This window comes from Amblyomma americanum, chromosome 1 (assembly GCF_052857255.1).
Source record: "Amblyomma americanum isolate KBUSLIRL-KWMA chromosome 1, ASM5285725v1, whole genome shotgun sequence".
In the NCBI taxonomy this organism is placed as follows: domain Eukaryota; kingdom Metazoa; phylum Arthropoda; class Arachnida; order Ixodida; family Ixodidae; genus Amblyomma; species Amblyomma americanum.
The window spans coordinates 534,147,650-534,165,910 of NC_135497.1; positions in this window are offsets into that span (position 1 = coordinate 534,147,650).

Genomic DNA, 18,261 nt, shown 5'->3' on the forward strand with positions numbered 1-18,261 from the left:
CTGCAACAAGTGTTGAACTCACAGGTTACTGTTACATACAAGGTCTTTAATGGTCAAGGATTGATAAAACTGCCAAAGCTAGCACTAGTCCGTCGGCCAGGCTTCAGGTACCCGATTTATTCTTAGGCTACAAAGGACATTATTGTCAGAAAGGCCTGATAAGCCTCCCACCGAGGTTTGACTGGAGCCCATTAGAATAAATTACGAATACTGATCATACACAGGCTGCTTCCTTTCCTTCGCGCATCTCCCCACTCGCTTGTACTTCAATCTTTCAATCCACAAGGGAGCATACAGCTAAAATAGGCAAGCAAATACATAAGATGCACTACGAAATATTCGAAAGCAAAGAACAGAGGAAAGAGCTGCTGCTAATGACACTTTTCCTGATGCAAGGTCGGCTTTGGCCAAAGAGTGCCATGCTACAAAGTTGTTTCGTTTAACGAAAGTGACTGTTTACTCAAAGTGGGAAGCCCCCGGCCAGAGGAAAGCTTTTACCCACTGTCTCAACAACAGGTTCCCGGCATCACTAAGAATTGAATGCCACACTTCCCACATGTGAAGCAGATGCTCCAATAACTTGGCCACTGAATTATTGCAAATTGACAGACGGATACCTGAGCCCTTTGCTGAGCAGCTTCATGAGCAGCATCATCAAACACATGCTTCGGCCACCGGATCCTTCGCTTGTTCAGTTTTTTTGCCAGTTCTTCTGCCGTTGCTGCATTATAGACATCTCAATTAAACATAATACTCATGAAACAATACAACATATGAACAAAGCAGTGTACAATTAGCAGAACAATTTTAAATATTATTGTCAGCCGTGGATTTATGTAATACATGCTGGAGCAGCTTGCCATTCTATACATTAGTGATGCAAGGTTAATCTCTACCTTGAAGAAATAATTTGTGCCTATTAAGAGCTGTCCAACACCAGAATTGTGCATGCTTGAAGTGGTAATTAACATGACAAAGCTGTGATTATTAATAACGTAGTGCATTTTGCATACAGGTCACAATAAGTCTGCACAACAGACAAAGAGTTTTCATGCTGCTGGAAGTTGTGCTGATCACAGATCACAATGTTCTTGACTGCATGCATAGACTGATGAGATACTAAGCCTGATCATGGTGTTCTTAAAACTTCTGCAGGCACAGGCATATAGGAGGTATTCACGTGACGTCATCCACAAGCGGTGCTAGCATCTGTCGCGGCATTCACCATGTTCACAGTCAAGTTCACTGCCACTGCAGCCAGCCGCAGCATTGAACTGCTTGCAAGTTAAATGTCGCTCGCGTCTCATAGTAGACAATTTCTGTCTGACGTGGAAACACATTTGACAGAGTGGATACAGAGTGGTGCTCAATGAAAAAAGGAGCATTTTGACAGGAAAAAGAAAGGAGAGGACAGGAAGGGTGATATATTTAAAACTGAATGAAAATGAACACCGAAAAAACATCCCATCACTAAGCAACAACATGCATGCACAAATCTTCAAAGAATGCAAAAAAATGACAGTGATAACCTAGCAATCAGCCAGTAAAAGAAAATAGAAAAGAGAAATAGAAAAAAAGAGAAAAAGGAGCAAAAGCTCAAGAAGGCTGAACCATGAACTGCATGAAACAGAAAATAGTGGACACCCTAAAAAGATTCCACTTGGTGAAAACAAACTTATACGACCGAGGAGGCGCAGGTGTGGTATGTGACGTGCAGGACAGCTGCTGCAAGTTGAATTCACTAATGTCGAGGCTTGTCTTGTGTATGGCTTGAGTTTTCGACAGGTAAAAAAATTAAACCGTACAAATCTCTGAAATCATACAAATATTTGACAAAAAGACGTGCGTGAGACTGCAGAGGACTGGAGTGCCACTTTTTTAAGGGGTAAGTAATTTGCAACGTGCCAGCTCAGTTAGCTAGTAGCTAGCTTGTCATCTCTATCTACTGAAAGTAACATGCTAATGCTCAAGCTAGCGGAATCGCTGCACATGGCATTGCTGTGAACCTAGATTCCAGGCCATGTGCATTTGAAGCAGCTTTATGTTGCTACAATCAAAACTGCAAAACATTCTCGCTAGGTCTGCTTTTCATGCTGTGAGTACATTACAGTTTTTGCTTCACTGTTCTGTCACATAAATAAGGCACGTATTATACTTTGACTTTCTGCTTAAACAGCATATGTTAAGCTTCCACTGATTTTGGACTACAGCTGAAAGAAATAAGATTTTCTGTGCTGCTAAGTTTTGTAATTGGAGCTGGTAATCATGCGCTCTTTATCAATGTTGTGTCCCGTGTGAGTAGCAGACAGGACCAACCGATACAAAAAAGCTTCAAGTCGTGTACATTCTTACGTGTAACGCAGCTTGCTAATTTGGCTCTCTAGTTGCAGTACAAGCTAGGGCGGCTGCCTAAAAGCAACACTGAAAGGCAGTAGTGTGGCTTGATGGGCTTGCTCATTAATAGTTTTGAAAAACACAGCAGCGCAGCAGAAGACGAAATAGCGCCCGTGGTGTTTGTCTCTGTTCTTTGTGTTTTCATCTTCTGCTGCTCAACAGTGTTTTTCAAGACTGGGAGGCAGTGCGGCTATACCACGGCAAAGAAGAATTCTGCTGCAAAGTTCATGTACAAAGAGTATTACACATAGAAAGTGGACGTTGATGTATTTGAAAACGTGCAAAATGTTCGGATCACTAACAGGTGCCTCACGGTATATTTGACACTGTGCGAACTGGCACAAAACGGCCCCAAACAATGCACGCTAGCCGCAGCGACGCTCGACCGCTTGGTAGCACTGCTTCAGTGAATACCTTCTATATGGAGTATGCACGAAAGACGGCAGCGTGATGCTATGTGTTGAGCAGCCATCTTGTATTCATTAGCCAATGCCCACTACACTCGCAGCAGCCGCTACAGCAACATGCTGTGCTGATGTGCTACAAGTAGCCTAACTGTTAGCAAAGAGAATGGATTCATTTTTTACATATTATGCAGTGACACTATCTGAATGTGATAGACGACGTTATGGAGCGAAAACAAAAACAACTGGGATGGACCTTTTCACACTGCAGGCAAGCGTCTGCGTCCAGGACATAGGCTTGTGTCATGCATGTATGACGTCCAATAGTTCTTGATGTTAAAACAAAAGCTTCATTACTCAAAAGCAACTGAAGTTGTGGAAGGCGCTGAGGCCTACAACTTGTAATGAGCGGCTGGGTGCGCGAGCTGTCAGTGAAGGAAGTGTCGGCTGACCTCGTAGTCATGATAAGAAAGGCTAGGAGGCTTCTTTTGCACCTTAACATGAGCGGATCGTGCATTTTATTTGCAGGTAAATCGTGTGCAAAGACAGAACCAGGCTCTGCTAACTGCATGGGTGGTGGCCAAGAGCGGAGGCGATGTAATCGCTGCACACTGCACCTGCATGACAGGGAATGGCAAAGCCTGTTACCATATTGCTGCATTTTTCTTCATCGAGCCTGGCGTGTGTGCGCACCTAGAGTGTTCTTGCACTGACAGCGCGAACACCTGGCTTCCAGCCCACATATGAAAAGTGGAAGTCACATTCGATGCACGCCATACTCGATGAAGGAAAGGATGCAGCAATATGGTAACAGGCTTTGCCATTCCCTGTCATGCAGGTGCAGTGTGCAGCGATTACATCGCCTCCGCTCTTGGCCACCACCCACGCAGTTAGCAGAGCCTGGTTCTGGCTTTGCACATGGTCTACCTGCGAATAAAATACACAATCAGACCAAGTTAAGGTGGAAATGAAGCCGCCTCACTTTTGTTACCATGACTATGGTGACAGCCGACGCTTCCTTCACTGACGGCTCGTGCACCCAGTCGCTCATTACAAGTTGTAGGCCTCAGCGCCTTCCACAACTTCAGTTGCTTATGAGTAATGAAGCTTTTTCTTAACATTCAGAATTAGTGGATGCCTGAAGCAACCACGCATGTCCACAAGTCAATGTCCTGGATGCAGCTGCTTGCCCGCAGTGCGAAAGGGTCCAGCTGTTTGTTTTCTCCTCATAACGCTGCCTATCATATTTGGATAGAGTCGCTGTGTAATCTCCAGGAACCAAAGCCATTCTTTTTGCAAACAGTTAGGCTACTTGAGCACGTCACTTACAAGTAGGGGTTCGACATTTCAGATAAAACCACAATAAACCGATAAAAGTATGCCGATTTCAGTTTTCGAAAAACGTCAGTATTCTCGGCATGCAAGGCACAGATATCTGGCTGTTGAATGCGAGTTACACTCTGCCAAAGCTGAAATTAAGCAGGAAGCCAGGGGCATGATGCAACAATGACGTTGATCCCTTTCTCCTTGCCCATGGGGGACGAAATTTCCTCAATGCGTTCTCCATAGCAGTGGGTTTGAGACCCCTGCTAGAAGTGAAGGGAGGACAGGAACATAGAATATTTGTTTGTTAGTGGTATCTGACATTGTGCGCATGTTGTCACAATATGGTTTATGGTTTATCAGGGTCATGGCCAGGATTCTGGTTCATCCGCTCCTAGTTCACAACGCCGCCACCACGGGCCGCATGAAGTTGAGCTCCTCCTCCTTCTCTTACATTCTTCCTCCCGGTTTGAGAGAGAGACGCTAGTAAGCTTCGCCCATTGTCCGCTTTGTGTGTCCTCCCCTCAAGCCAAGCTCCTCGGGAGGGGGGCACCCTTCGCGTTTCTGTTTTTTTTTCCACCCAGCGTGTTCGAAACGGGCTGACTGTGCGGCTCCCCTAGTCTGTTCCTTTACTGCGGTGCAAGAAAAGAAAGAAGTCGGGTTGGGGTTGAAGCGGTGTACACGCCCCGTCTTTGTCCGACTTTGAGGGGCCATTTGTCAAAAACTACTGGCAGTATATATGCACATCACACAAGATATGGCTAAACGTTCCAGAATTGTGCCAAGGTCCAGCTATCACTCAGTGAGTCCAGAGCATAATGCGTGGAATAGAATTTTTTTAGCGCTGCACCCAACTTCTCCCCGTGGGACGGTCTGTGTCTTCATTGTAAATGGTGTTTTGCTGTACAGAAAATCTGATGACTGGTGACAGAACACAACTAGCGGCCGTATAAGCATCAGTAAGAACCTTGTGTTGCGCATTTGTTTACACGTCAGTGTTTTTATTTTTTCGAAAGAGGTTGCAGTTATAACCTGACTCACCATAATTGTCAAGTTTTTTCGCAACGGGGAAAAAAATTACGGACAACAATTAAGTCTACTGACGAGCTGTGAAGGAGAAAGCTTGCAGCGTGGTGTCGGCTGCGGCGATGGCGTGCTGCTCTAATGCAATGGCCAGCCAAGCTGATCAGTTCACGCCGCCCGAATGGAAGTTGATGAAGGCGACGATACCCAAACCCAGCTCGAGCCCCTGTGCTTCCTTTTTCCGAGTTGAGTTGAGTTGTCGACAGAAAGACGAAAGGAAAAGCACGGGCTTGCTTACTGGCTCAATGCGGAGTCACGCCCAGCTGCCTGCGTGCTGATAGTAGGAGGTGAAATATGGGAGTAAAGAGACAGAAGAAAAGCGCGCGCAATAGCCCGTAGGCCACGGGCCAATCCCGGAGGCAGTGCAATACCGGGCTGACCTGTGCCAGAGTGCGTTACGCCAAGCACTCCGCCATACTTTCAAAAATATGCGTAACACCCAAGCCTCAAGGGCCCATATGAGATATTAAGCCGGGTATGTGAATGGCATCCCCCTTCGAAAGCGGACCGGGGATTGAGCCACACCCGAATACTCGATCCTGTGCTTCCTTGCTATCGCTCCCCTTCATATTTCTCCTCGATATCATTTCCCTTTCTCCTCCGCCGGCTGCAGCTCGGGTGGTTAAGATATTAGATAGCAATTGCCACGGCCGGCAACATTATTTTCCTTCACTTTTGATGCGAAAGCTTCACTATGCTACCTCGTAACGATTTCGCGGTGCTTACGGTATTGACCTTCAAGTGGGCCAGAGGTCAGTCCTCTCACGGCGTGGTTCGAGCGTCCACCGATATATGTGAGACAGTTACTGCGCCATTTCCTTTCCTCAAAACCAATTTTAGAAACTAACCTTGAAATTAAAAATGGAAAATTGGTTTTTTGAGAAAGGAAATGGCGCAGTATCTGTCTTTCATATAGGCTGACACCTGAACCGCGCCGTAAAGGAAAAATGGAGGGAGTGAAAAAAAAAGAAGAAAAAGGTGCCGTAGTGGAGGGTTCTGGAATAATTTAGACCACCTGGGGATGTTTAGCCTGCACTGACATCGCGCCCTATCCACTGGGCCAATGCGGCGGGTTCCCTTCGTGGGTGCGGAACCCACTTCGGAAAGTATTTTATTTACGAAACTTAATGTTTCTTTTTCTGATTAGGTCACGTGGTTTTTCCAAACCTCTGGGGAAGACAACGCCTGATTTTCCTCCTTATGAGCTACTATGCTTTCGCAAAAATGAAAATATGCTGCCTTCTACTTACGAACGGCGCTGATCATTTTACCTAGGCTGCTTGCACACAACATGTGTTTCCTGCTTTTATACACAAGTATGGTGACAGGTTGCTCAGCGTACAAATTATTGAATAATACCATTTAAACGTGTAACCATTCTCGGGATGCGCTTGTATAGGAATTGTACCTGCATGCACGTGACTTTCTGGCGCCCTAGTTCACTGCCTTTTTCTGCATGTGTGTGTGTGTTGGGCTGGGTGTGTGGGTGTGCGCGCGCGCGCCACGGTAGAGTCCATTGCATGCAGTGGCGCAAGAACGCGGACCTCCCACTTGGCTTGTCGCAAGTTTGGCTTGGTTAGGAGGGCGAGGGCCGGCTCAGGATGTGAAGCTTTTAAGTTCCATGGCTGATCACCGGCCTGTCTTTTGACGTAGGGATAATGTAAACAGGAAATTCGAGAATGTAACATGCAACCAGATCCCTCGGATTTTTTTTTTCATCACATTACTCCGCATGAACATGTCCAGATATCGAGAACCACACGCTCGAGACAACACAGGCTTTTTGCGCGCGTGGTTTTCTTCCACCGGCCTTGAGGAAACGCGCGCCCCCATTTTCATACGACAGTAATTCATGTCCCCATAAAAAAAAGACATGCTATGCTTGATGAATCGTTTATCTTCAAGACAGTCACGTTTCCATGCCCGCACCCCAAGTCGCCACGCGCTCGTCGGCCATGGCGACCTCGTCGACGGCGACGTGCGCAAGCAGTCATATCGGAAAAGAGCGGGCTTTCTGCGCACCTATTCGCTCGCGTCAGCCGCCGCCTCATCAACCGTCGTCGGACGACGTGCGAAAATTATCTGGTAGGTCCAGATTGGTGGCGGCGCTCACCATCGGGTGAAAATCGCCGGCCTCACGCCGTAAAAACGCCTCATGCATCCCGGCATTAAACGCTGTGGCTGAGCGGGGTTAAGATACTAGATTACGATACCTGGTGACATGACCAAGCGCCGTCACATGTCCGAGATGGGAGGTGCACTAGCGGGTGGCTCTTGGCTGGTTATACGGTCGAGTGCTCATTGCTCGCCGGGCTAAATGTTACGTCACGAGACCATGCGAAATAGCCTGAAATTTCGAATACAAAATATGCAGAGGACACCAAGCCGCAGAAAAGACCTGTTAATGCTATAGCATCATACCAACAAGGCGGAGCTAAGTGTTCCCCAAATTTCTTAATTTCAGCGCGATTTCTTTTCTTTGTTCAAAAGTACTGCTCATAGTGCTGCCATAATGAGGAGTGTTGTAGTCAAGTCATCAATGTTGTACTTTGCGATCGTTATGGAGCGCTTGGATTTTGATGAAGGCGAAATGCTAGTGGTCCGTGTACTGTTCGATTTCAGTGCATGTTAAAGAACCTCAGCTGGTCGAAATTTCCGGAGTCTTTCACTACGGCGTTCCTCATAGCCTGAGTCGCTTTGGGACGATAAACCATAAACCAAAACGCATGCAAATATTATACGGCTTATGGAAAAGCGTGATGAAGGAGATTCCACAATTATTTTTGGGTGTGATATAACTATGAGGGATCGGAAAGCAAGCATTGCTTTTTCACGTTGTAAGAACTCGCTCAGCGGCAGCTGGAGCTGTGATGCGCCAAACATACCTTTTCACGTATTTGAAAGCACTGCCTGACAAATGTTTCAAAGACGATTAGAGATCATATAACGGCAGCAATGCGTCCCACCCGGTCCTCTTCGTTCCTTCTGTTGTTTTTCGTAACTGATCTAAATTGGGATCCAAGTGGAGACACATCACTTATGTTAAAGCTGAAATTTACTAACGTACCCTGACGCCCGGATCTACATGACGTTACTCACCAGCATGGTGACGTGACTCGATTACGACCGACGCTGAATACCCCCGGGAATTCGGTCCCCTCGCCGTCAACTGTGAATGCTGAGGCGGCCGCAGATAGAACATGCCATCGCAAATGAGAATTTCCAAAAGGAGACCATATTAGGTTCAGGAGTGAAGTTGAAAATAGCGAAAATTAAATGTAGCAATGCGTACATTCAGTTTGACTTCTTCAGCCTACCGAATTTCCTAACCTGTTGAGTGTTTTGCTCAATTCTTTGTTCCTGTCCTTTTGTGCAAGTTGCAAAAAAAAATAACGGTGGTTTAGCTTTGGTTAAACCTGGAGTGACGCGATAGCTACAGCTGCCCGAGTGGAACTTGGTCACGTGACCAAACACGTGACCAACAACGTGATCAGCTGCACCACGTGACCAACCACGTGACAGGGTGGCGGCGCATCTACAGGGTGTCAACGCAGCCACAGGGTGGCGGTGCCGCCACCACCACGGCGCCGCCACGTTGAAGGCTCGAAATGCTGCCGTAATAATCGCTACAAAAACTCGTACAAAAAATCAAAGCGGCAGTTTACTTGACATGACAGAATACATTTATTATCGCATCACATCATGGCGCAGAAAAAGTCTAAACGATACATTTCGACAGTTTGCTAGAAATACACAATGCACTTATGCACAGAAGCAGCTTGAGAAAGTGTCGGTAGTAAATATTAAGTATGGCAAAACTTTACACTTCCTACATAGACGTGTACCACTTGCAACCGCCACACATCACTAGGCTGGTTGTGAGGAATGGAGAGGTGCAACATTCGCGCTACAATGAGGTCAGCCACATGAACCGCGCCGTTTCGCAGGGAACATCGGCAGCCAGAGGTGCACTGCGAAGGCATTTCAAGCGTGCACTGCAGTAATTATAAAACACAATTGGCCTAATCTTGATGAAACCCAAAAAACACAAAACAACACAGCGTGGCGCGACACAAAAAATATAAACATATCATACATGAATACAGATACAGCGTGTAAATATTGCACATCAAGGAAGATTATCACAAATATGGCGATGAACAAAGAACATTTACTGCACACATAAGTCGCCACAAGCACAAACAAAGCATTTCACTCTCGTTTAGTCGTACCAGCGAGAATGCGAGTTTTAGCATTGAGTGAAGAGACATAGTAAACCGTTCAAGCTGCAAGTGTGCACATACTGCACTACAAAAATTTTTGATGAATATTTCATTAAAAAAGTAAGAAATGATAAAAACTGAGGCATACAGACTTGTGGAACATCGCGAGCAGGCAATTGCTAATTGCAGGCAATTTTTGCTAATAGAAGTCAAGTCGACTGCTGAAAACATCGTTTTTCTCTTTCTTTGCGAAGCATTTCACGCAGTTTGGGAACTGATTTTACTTTCGTTGAAATGCCAGCAGCTTTCAATTCGGTCCGCAGTTCAACCGCGTCCATAACCTCTATGCAAGCGGGAGGTGTATCCTCGCGCTCCATTTCAGCAGCGCTTCGAGCCCTATTTGTTCGACTCTCTTAAATCATACCCTCAACCCAGTATGAACGATCGTGTTTTTTGTACGCTCGACTTGTTGTTACGTGCGCGCTATTCTCAAGGCGTTTTGCCAGCTTCAGCGCATCGGCGGCCGCATTCCATTTATTGGATCTTGCATGATGCAAATGCTTCAGAATATTCTTTTTCGCAATGCCTTCGCTCGAAAACCACCCAAAACACTTGAATTCTTTATGCTTATTTGAGGCATGACAGACAAGAATATGCATATATGGCGTCATTCTTTCAGCCCCGTAACCCTTATGCCCTCGTTCTCCAAGTTCTAAGTACGTTTTATGGAATTTGGCTATTTCTTGCTCGATGCTTTCGCCGGTCGTGTTATGTTCAAAATGATCAAAAATGCGACTAAGCATTTTCCAAAGTGAGATGATCTTTTTTTCTGTTTCCGGGCTGAGTTTTCCAGTGAGCCTCTATGGCAGCATTTCGAGCAGGCGCTCGCAGGGGTCTCCTTGAATACAGGTGAAATTTTTTCCTTTTCTTTCGTCCTGCCACCGTTCAAATTTTACACCACAGCTATTAATTGCCTGCACAATTGCTTCCACGTGAGTGCTCTTGGTGTTTAAGTTCGTAACTTTATCGCGGTTGTCTTTGTCCATTGCTTCGACAATCAATCCATCAACCAGGCGATTAACGACTCTAATGCGCATGTGTAAAATGTCTGGAACCACAAATGCAGGTTCAATGTTGAATAGGAGAACGACTTTCATTCCGAATTCTTCAACTATGCCGTCCTCCCTCATGTTTTTTAGAGTGCGCAGAAGAGGCGGCTTATTACTCTCCTCTGTGTTTGCTCCAGCTCTGCTTCGTTCCTTTAAATTAATACGACAGAAAGGACATGGGTGCCTAGAAGACGCTGACTGCAATCCTTGAACCATCAGCAAGAATTTTAGATATGAGCCCAGACAGACTATGACGGGAACTTCCTGTCCTTCCAAGCTGACACTGCCCCTTTTCACAACACTGTTAACTTCGTCTATCAAATCCTTCAAACTTTCTCTAATCTGAAAATAGTTTTCAGAGACTTCGACGACTGCGAGCAGGCGATGTAAGGTATGGCTCTGCAGCCTCCGGCTGCTGTCAATCAGGAGAAAAGATAGAGTTGTCCAGCTTGTTCGTGTGCTGACTACACAGCCATCTCCTTCTATTTTGACCAAAATTGGCTGCGATCTGAGCTGTTCTCCTGTCATACCTCTATTCACTGCGTACTCCGCAACGGCAGTTTCAAGTTCGTGCACAAAAGACACCTGAGCGCCAGCTGCTTCTCCTAGGGTTTTAAACACAGCAGTGCTTTCGTCTAGTTTTTGCCTGTATGAATTGATGACACGGAGCGAGGGTAAATTAGGGACAGCTGAAGACATTTTTTCCCAAAAAACATTGCTTACAAAGTGGTTGTCTAAGAGCGCGGTGATTGCACGGACGCTTTTCTTCTCGGGGGAATAAAGATCCGGATAGTCAGTTTTACCATTACTGCGGTATTCGTTTTTGATTCCTCGCTCCACGGAGATTCCGTCAATGTCAGAAAAAGTAATTTTGTGCAGTAGCCCTCGAAGGTCTTCTACAACCAACTGGCATAAGTCCAAGCCATAGCTTTCCAAAATTTCTTCTAGCCTTCGAACTATCACGCTGCCTACAGAATGTAGCTTTCTTCTATCGGTGCGTTTCGAACCTTCCCCGACCCTTTTTCCGCGGTTGTTGAGCAAGCGGCAGTTTTTTGCCTGTGATGACAGGCTTTTGTTTTCTTTTTGCAGCTGAAGGCATTTTGCCTCAAAATCCTGAATGGACTTACGCAGTTCAGAAAGAGACCGTTCTGATACACCCTCCATTCGCTTCACTTCTTCTTGTAAAGCTTGAATAATGATGTCCTTGATACTGTTATTTGAATTTTGAACAGAACTTTCCTTATCGAAGGGAATTTTTACATGGAGCTCTTTTTTAAGGAACCCCTCTTTTGCTCGGCCATTAATTTTTCTGTACTGAGTATCTACCGAGGAGCAGAGGCTTCTAAATCTTGTCTCTACTGCAACCTTTAAACTCTCTGGGATGGACATGCCAAGTGGAATAAAAGATGTTATTGTCTCAAAATGAGATTTCTCCAAAACCGTTTTGTTGCTAAAGATTTCCAGAACTGTCTTATTTGTCAATGTAAATGAAATTGCACATTCAGAAATCTCTAAGCGCAAAGCTCCCGAACTCATTTTTAAGAAATTCTAAACAACACAAATTGAAATGCAAGAATCAATACTATATCGAAAAAAAACAAAGTTCCAAAACGTTTGCTGGCAACATATATGTGAAAGGCGGAAGGCTCACTATTTCTGTGGGTTAGGTTCTGCATGCAACAACCTTCGACACAAGGAACATTTGCAGACTTTCCACAGGATAGCCGTTTGGAAAGAGCTTGCAAGCTTTCTGTCGTGTCACAGCAGCCTTCACACGCACTGGGAACTCAATTGCCACTAAACTGCCAAGTTTCGTTTCTCGTGTATGCCACCCAAAGGGAAGATTCAGCTTTGAAAAGTCTGACTCATTGCAAACAATCCAACCCCTTTCGAGCGGCCTTCTTTTCCTACAGAAAACCCATCTAAAGATGTCCAGGTCTATGTTCACCTTGACAAGCCCGCTGGATCGACGGCTGTTGGAAAGTTTCTTTTGCACAGCGTAAATTAATTCCTCAGCAGCAGCTTCCAGTCGTTGTGGCGATGGCTTGCTTGGGTGCTTAAATTCCCGGAGACACGCGCCGTTCAGATTTTTTCTTGGTTCAACGGAGCAATGCCACTTGGAATATCCTTTCCATTTTATAAGGTATCCCTTGCTCTGTAAAAAAAAGATGGCATGGTGAAACATTTAGCGCAAGAAAACTCACACACGCCGAGGAACGACAAAATGAAGCACAAGTGAACCAAAGAAAAGACAAAGGAAAGATATGTCACTACGAAATGAAGAGCCAATGAACTTGAATGGTAATTTATGCAAAGGTTAACATATCCATTTGTGACGAAATGAGTGCCTTAGAGGACTTAAGTTACTGGGGACTGAAGGGTTTGCTCAAAATCTTGACCGCGTTATCTACCTTACTGGACTCAGGCTGCCCGCTTAGCGCGAAAAAATATATTTATGAAAAATGCTTTGTCTCTGGCATCATCACTAAGTTTGGAGCGGTAGTAGTAGTAGTAGTAGAAAACATTTATTCATAGAAAGGTAGAATAAAGTGGCGGGAAAAACAGATTTTGGGTGGAGTCCTTATTTCAGGACCCCAATGTCTACCGCAGTTGCTCTTGCTTGTGATATCAGGCTACGCTGGGTCACCAAATCGGAGCTGAGCAGGGCAGACTCCCACTGTTCCTCGGATTGATGTTTGTCTAGTTCGGGGGGCTTGCTACCGGAGCAGCCCCATGTTACATGGTATGTTGTTGGAATTCCGCCACACCAGGGGCGAATTCCGTCGTATCTATCGGGAAACATATGGTATTTGTGTAGGTTTGGGAAGGTGTTCGTCTGTAGTTGTCGCCAGCCCCTCGCCTCTGCCGCCGCTAGCTTCGAGTGTGGTGGGGGATAGACTTGCCTTTGCGTTCGGAGAAGGAGGAGGCGTTCGCCGTACATAGAGGGAAGAGGGGTGACGTCGGGGAGGTTAGTCGATCGGTTTGTGTATCTCGAGCTAGACTGTCCGCGGCCTCGTTTCCCTCGAGCCCCTCGTGCCCAGGAGCCCAATTGATTTGGTGCTTGCATGTGGAATTTTTAACATGTGGGGTAGTCAGAATGGGAGCGATGGAGTGTGCAAGTCTGCCAGTGAGGAAGAGCCGACACGCCGACTGGGAGTCTGTAACAATTTTTAGTCCGTTTCGCGTGGTATCGCCGTGCTGGATGGCGAGACCGATTGCGGCCGTTTCTGCTACTGTGGGAGAGCAGCTGCGTAAAGAGGCGCAGGCGATTTCCTTGAAGTTGGGGTCCAAAACTACCGCCACCGCGTTCGTGGAATTGGGGTACATGGCTGCGTCGACGTATACAGCATTTCGTGCCTGTCGGTTTGTGCGGCGCAGGTAGTCCACTCGCGCCTTTCGTCGTCCCTTTTGTGAGTCCGAGTGAAAACTGGCGGTATACCAGTTGCGGAGACATTTTGTTATAGGAAGACTCCCTGACTGCCGCGCTTTGGGGCCTCCTACTTTGCAATTTTACCAATTTCTCTAACACATTTTAGTCAATGAAAACCTAAAGACCTAAAGAAAACGTGATCAAGACACCTCTTAAGTTTATATTCCTCGCAGCTTATTTATATGCAAGCTAACATTTTTTCAAACATCAATAAACAAATGCAAAAAAAAAGGTTTGAATTTTTCTGGGCTCTCTTATACAGATAACAGCAGTAACACATACCAGGTGTTACAGAGAAGACTAAGTCATTATCAAAATTAAGCTTTCTCGGATTAGCTCAGCTAACAAAGCGAAAGTCGTCGGCGTTCATTGTGTTCATTGGTGTTGGCGTTGACAACTTTCTTGGTGATTTTGTGGAAAGGAAGGGCGCATATAACTGGCCACCTGTGTAAGTGGGCGCCTCAATAGCGCTTTGAGGTACGTGATGGTGGTGAGAGAAAGATGTGGGCTGCATGCATTAGCGCTGACAACGTTGTGGCAGACACGCGGCACTGCAGCAATAGGCCGCAGCCTGACCAACCTCTCGCGATCAGCCATTAATTCAAATGCCACCTGCCAGGGTGGCAGGTTGGGCGCACTGCTCATCCAAGTGCGGAACGCACTCAACGCTACAGACGCTAAGCCGCGTCTGCTTGCACGATACATCACAGCTCTCGCTCTCTAACAAGGTTCAGCAGTAGTTGAGCAACAGCTAATATTTTTTTATCCAGCTGATACTCGGCTAGATAACGTGGTCAGGCAGCAGCCGCTGCACGGCTGTGGAGCCCCTGCGCAGAGACGGCGAAGACTAGGCTTGGCGGCGCGGCGAAGTCACTTGCTGGGTTGCTATGGCAGCGGCGCAGCAAGGACGTTCAAGATCAAACGTGAGGTGACGGCGAAATCACTCCGACGAAAGCAGGAAAAGCTTTCGCTTTTAAAATATGGATTTTGCGGCATAGTATACCAGTGCCCGCAAACTGTAGCTAACCGGTAGTTACCCAGTAGTTAACAGGCAGTAAACCGGAAGGAAGCTGGTTTACTAATTCTGATATTAACTTTTAACTATTAGTTAGGCGCCTTGTTGCAGTTAGAGGTAGGTTACTAATATCCGTATCAGTTTTTAGAATTTCGAAAACGCGATTACCCTCATCGCAGTGGCTCGACAAAATTTGGCTACATCATGCGATGGCTCAGTGGTTAAGGTGCTCATCTGCTGAGCCGGAGTACCCGGGTTGGCACTCAACCGCAGCGGCTGCGCTTCTATGGAGGCGAAACGCAAAAGGCACCCATGCGCTGTGCAATATCACTGCACTTTGAAGATCCCTAGTTGGTCGAAATTATTCTAGAGCCCTCCACAACGGCACCTATTTGTTCCTTTCTTCTTTAACTCCCTCCTTCATCTCTTCCCCTACGGCGCAATTCGGGTGCCCGCCGAGATAGGCGGGACAGTTACTGTGTCATTTCCTCTCTTCAATAGCCAATTTTCAAGAACCAGTTAGCGCCAAAATACATGCGCTTTCGAAAGCATGCAAGCAAAGAAACCTTTCCTGTGCGCGTAACTAGTCGAAACAGCCAAATTTTGTCGATCCATATGGCCAAAGGTAACCATGTTTTGTAAATTCTAAAAACCTATATGGCTATTACTAACTACCGGCTACAAATCTAAAATTACGACTAAGCGCCTAACTGAAATTGTTAAAAGTTAATTATTAAAATCTAGTTAACCAGCTGAATAGTTAAAATGATTCACCGGAAACAATTCACACTGGTAATATTGTGCCGTAAAAGCCATATTTTAAAGCCAAAATGCATATTTTTGAAACGTCTTCTAGGTAACACCTGGTATTCAGAGTCGCTCAGCTAATGCTAAGGAAAGCTTGAAGAAACAAATGCGCGCCCTGCAAATATTCTGCACTTGCAAGGTTTAGGTTGTCATCTATTCTATCCAAGATATTGTTGTGCGCTTATTTTTATTCCTCGAGATGGGAAAGCGAACCAGCTGCAGGTTTTTTTTTTATGCGTCAAATCTTGCCGCTTCACTCCTCTGTCAGTAGGTATGATATACCGTTTTACATCGCCCACGAGCGATTCCTCTTTAATTCGCTCGCCTTGCATGCTTTGCATCCTGTCTACTTGTGAATGACAACGTATCCGGTAACACTGGCATGCGTACATTAGTAAATAAAGTCCTCACTTGGTCTACATTTATGTTGAAAATGTTGAGCTAAAGTTATGAATAACAAGAGAGATAGCGCTACTTGTTAATTACGTACTTCAGAAGTATTATGTCCAGCAGAAGGCGCCTGCTGTACTTCTGCATTATTCGGACCTTTGCTTGTTATCTCTTTAAGCTTCGCTAAATTATCTGCAGTGCCTTGCATATCCTTTGGAATAATAATATATTTGCTCCGACGTCTCCCTGTACTGCTTTTTTCTGGCCAAATGTTGTAATTTTACCTAATAAAATATGAGAGCACTACGTAAACCGCAATTAGCACCATGTAAGCAAGGGCCTTAAGCTGTTTGCATGCTATAAACATGAACGACCGGTCGTTGTGCACATTTTTTTTGGTCGTTGTTTTATGAGGGTTTAACTCCCCAAACCGACTCAGGCTATGAGAGACGCCGTAGTGAAGGGCTTGGGAAATTTCGACCACCTGGGGTTCTTTAACATGCATCGACAACGCATAGTACACGGGGCTCTCGAATTTCACCTGCATCGAAATTCGACCGCCGAGGCCGGGATCGAACCCGCATCTTTCGGGCCAGCAGCCGAGCGCCATAACCACTCAGCCACCGCGGCGGCGTGTCACGCGTCGCATGTGCAATGTTGAATGCTAACTGTGATGGGTGGCAATTCTATGTAGTAGTAGTAGCGGTGATTTTATCCAAATAATAAAAAGAAAAGAAGGGAAAGATTTTTCCTGCTGCGAGCACCTGAGCTGGGGCAGCGCAAATAAAGGGATATCAGGCAGATTAGAGAAATGAAATAACTATAGCCATAAGCTATAGGAGGGAGAGTGGTCAGGAACTATGTACAAGTATTATCTTTACAATTTCTCAGTTATATGTCAGAAAAAAAAACGAAGAAATTTTGAGGACACAGAAGACTGCTTGTGAAATCATGGAATGCGAAAAAATTAATGTTTAATCGTGGCCCTCGTGGATAGCTCCAAACGAAGACGCGTCCTTTGTTTGTTCTTGTTCCCAGATCATTACCCGCCGCGGTGGCTCAGTGGTTAGGGCGCTCGACTACTGAGCCGGAGTTCCCGGGTTCGAACCCGACCGCGGCGGCTGCGTTTTTATGGAGGAAAAACGCTAAGGCGACCGTGTGCTGTGCGATGTCAGCGCCCGTTAAAGATCCCCAGGTGGTCGAAATTATTCCGGAGCCCTCCACTACGGCACCTCTTTCTTCCTTTCTTCTTTCACTCCCCCCTTTATCCCTTCCCTTACGGCGCGGTTCAGGTGTCCGCCGATATGCGAGACAGATACTGCGCCATTTCCTTTCCCCAAAACACCAAAGCGTGCTTGTGGCCTCGAGCGCGTTTGGTTCGCAACCTAGTGGTTGTGTCGAATTCTGCCTAAGCCTCTTCTTTAATCGAAACGATGACCCCACACTGAATTTCCGTGACAATCCTTCCACACAAACCAAATCCACAGTGATTGCACACGCATGTAAGCTCTACGCTTGTCATGCTGTAGGAATTAAAAAAAAGTTACCAACAAGTTCTTCAGACCGCCCTGAATTGTGTAATCAGGACATGCAAACAAACACAAAACGTAACATGGACCGAGGTGCTTAAAGAAATGGCTTGGGAAGGTTGTTACTTACCGTTTTGGCAATGACTCTCTCGACCAGGTGGTACATCAAAACTTCAGCAGAAGAAAGTCAATGGACGCAGGGAACTGGCTAACCAGATGCAGCTGATGACAGACAGTAGCGAGACAGCCAGGTCCTGAGGAGCTTAAAGGATGCGGGAGATGAGGGCAAGGTGTATGGGGGGCGATGGCGGTTACATGGAACTGGCTAAGGGAAAATCTTCCTTCATTGGCACCGCCGAAGATGCAAGGGATCTAAATCTAGCTCAGAACGATCTCCCATGGCTCCGGACCCTGGTTTTAAAGACCTAGAAACCCGGCCCACCTCTTGCATCGCCCAATCACAGCAAACTAACCCATCATTGGTTTACAAACTTCATGGCACGCCCTCCAATTTCGGCAATGTTCAAACCCTCTCCCTGAAATACACAGCACAT